The sequence below is a fragment of the Apodemus sylvaticus genome, chromosome 1 (assembly GCF_947179515.1).
Source record: "Apodemus sylvaticus chromosome 1, mApoSyl1.1, whole genome shotgun sequence".
Taxonomy (NCBI): domain Eukaryota; kingdom Metazoa; phylum Chordata; class Mammalia; order Rodentia; family Muridae; genus Apodemus; species Apodemus sylvaticus.
The window spans coordinates 198,933,659-198,936,773 of NC_067472.1; the positions used below are offsets into that span (position 1 = coordinate 198,933,659).

The 3,115-nt window shown below is 38.3% G+C and overlaps 1 non-coding gene across 1 annotated transcript; it reads left to right on the forward strand.

The window, feature by feature from the left end:
- The first annotated feature begins 667 nt into the window (after positions 1 to 667).
- LOC127677049 (U6 spliceosomal RNA) lies at positions 668 to 774 on the forward strand. The gene has a single exon (XR_007976452.1). It is a non-coding gene; the product is annotated as a U6 spliceosomal RNA (small nuclear RNA).
- The last annotated feature ends 2,341 nt before the right edge of the window (positions 775 to 3,115 follow it).

Here is a 3,115-nt window from a genome sequence, read left to right on the forward strand (position 1 = left end):
TATTCCTTCAGGATTTCAGTACAGAGGACAGGGTGGCAGGGAATGGGGTTCAAGTCATGCCTGAGATACTGATGCCCCTACCAACTTATTTTCTTTGTCTTTTTGCTGACATTAGAACTGTTCTAATTATCCATTTTGGTTTGGTATTGCAGAGGACAAAACAAGTTTTTAAGAGAGATGAGGAGCTGAAAAAGGAATTACAAAAGGAATACTTGGAAGAATATCTAAGCTACTTGGCAAAGAAAGTCAGTATGAGAAGCATGGAGACAGCAGAAGTCTGTGTCACCTACTCAGTCTGTTTCCAGGACTCTCTTGTGCTGTCTCAGTCGAGTGTGTTATTTAATAAAAGTGCTCCACATGCAATGTGCATATGAAGCAAACACACAAATACACACACACACACACACACACACACACACACACACACACACACAATGGAGTGGCATACTGAGAAGACTTAGACCTAGCTTACTGAAAGCAGGAAATGAGTAAAGTAGAATAATGGATTTTCAACACACCAGGGATACAGGCCCTACACTGAGATGTCAGACTTTAACAGAACTACATTTGGTTAATATCTTGGCTGACAAGAATTTGCTTCCAAGGTTTGAAGCAGTGGCCTAAATGATTTTCCCTTCCTACAGAAGAAGAATAAAGAGGAACTTGCGTGCTCGCTTCGGCAGCACATATACTAAAATTGGAACGATACAGAGAAGATTAGCATGGCCCCTGCGCAAGGATGATACGCAAATTCGTGAAGCGTTCCATATTTTTAGGATAATAGGAGGACAACACCAATACAAGGAGGGAAACTTCACCCTGAAAAAAGCAAGATAGTAACCTTTCATCAAACCCAAAAGAAGTTAAGCAATCAAATTTAAAAAATAACATCAAAAATGATAGGAAGTAACAATCACTATTCCTTAATATCTCTTAACATCAATGGACTCAATGCCCCAATAAAAAGACACAGACTAACTGACTGGATACGTAAACAGGACCCTACATTTTGCTGTTTACAGGAAACACACCTCAGGGTCAAAGACAAACACTACCTTAGAGTAAAAGGCTGGAAGACAATTTTACAAGCAAATGGTCTCAGGAAACAAGCTGGAGTAGCCATTTTAATATCAGATAAAATTGACTTTCAACCCAAAGTCATCAAAAGAGACTCTGAGGGATACTTCTTGCTGGTCAAAGGAAAAATACAACAAGAAGAACTCTCAATCCTGAACATCTATGCTCCAAATGCAAGGGCACCCTCTTTCATAAAAGAAACTTTATTAAAACTCAAAGCACACATTGCACCTAACACAATAATTGTGGGTGACTTCAACACTGCACTTTCCTCAATGGACAGATCAGGAAAACAGAAACTAAACAAGGACACAATGAAACTAATTGAAGCTTTGGACCAATTAGATTTAACTGATATATATAGAACATTCTATCCTAAAACAAAAGAATATACCTTTTTTTCAGCACCTCATGGTACCTTCTCCAAAATCAACCATATAATTGGTCACAAGACAGACCTCAACAAATATAAGAAGATAGAACTAATCCCATGCCTCCTATCTGATCACTATGGAATAAAAGTGGTCTTCAATAGCAACAGAAACAACAGAAAAACCACATACACGTGGAAATTGAACAATACTCTACTCAATGATACCTTGGTCAAGGAAGAAATAAAAAAAGAAATTAAAGACTTTTTAGAACACAATGAAAATGAAAACACAACATACCCAAATCTATGGGACACAATGAAAGCAGTGCTAAGAGGAAAACTCATAGCCCTGAGTGCCTCCAAAAAGAAAATGAAGAGAGCATACATTACCAACTTAATGACACACCTGAAAGCCATAGAACAAAAAGAAGCTATTTCACCCAGGAGGAGTAGAAGGCAGGAAATCATCAAACTCAGGGCCGAAATCAATCAAGTAGAAACAAAGAGAACCATACAAAAAAATCAACAAAACCAGGAGCTGGTTCTTTGAGAAAATCAACAAGATAGATAAACCCTTAGCCAGACTGACCAAAGGGCACAGAGAAAGTATCCAAATTAACAAACTTAGAAATGAAAAGGGAGACATAACAACGGAAACTGAGGAAATCCAAAAAATCATCAGATCCTACTACAAGAGCCTGTACTCAACACAACTGGAGAATCTGGAGGAAATGGACAATTTCCTTGACAGATACCAAATACCAAAATTAAATCAGGACCAACTAGACCATCTGAACAGTCCCATAAAGCCTAAAGAAATAGAAGGAGTCATAGAAAGTCTTCCAACCAAAAAAAGCACAGGACCAGATGGTTTCAGTGCAGAATTCTACCAGACCTTCAAAGAAGAGTTAACACCAATACTCTTCAAACTATTCCACAAAATAGAAACAGAAGCAACACTACCCAATTCCTTCTACGAAACCACAATTACGCTGATACCAAAGCCACACAAAGATCCAACAAAGAAAGAGAACTTCAGACCAATTTCCCTTATGAACATCGATGCAAAAATACTCAATAAAATTCTTGCCAACTGAATCCAAGAACACATCAAAACGATCATCCACCATGATCAAGTAGGCTTTATCCCGGGAATGCAGGGTTGGTTCAATATACGGAAATCCATCAATACAATCCACTACATAAACAAACTCAAAGAACAAAATCACATGGTCATTTCATTGGATGCTGAAAAAGCATTTGACAAAATTCAGCATCCTTTCATGCTTAAAGTCTTGGAGAGAACAGGAATTCAAGGCCCATACCTAAACATAGTAAAAGCAATATACAGCAAACAGGTAGTCAGCATCAAACTAAATGGAGAGAAACTTGAAGCAATCCCACTGAAATCAGGGACAAGACAAGGCTGCCCCCTTTCTCCTTATCTTTTCAATATTGTACTTGAGGTACTAGCTCGGGCAATTCGACAACATAAGGAGGTCAAAGGGATACAAATTGGAAAGGAGGAAGTCAAACTATCATTATTTGCAGACGACATGATAGTCTACCTAAGTGACCCAAAAAACACTAGAGAGCTCCTACAGCTGATAAACAACTTCAGCAAAGTGGCAGGTTATAAAATCAACTCAAGCAAATCAGTGGCCT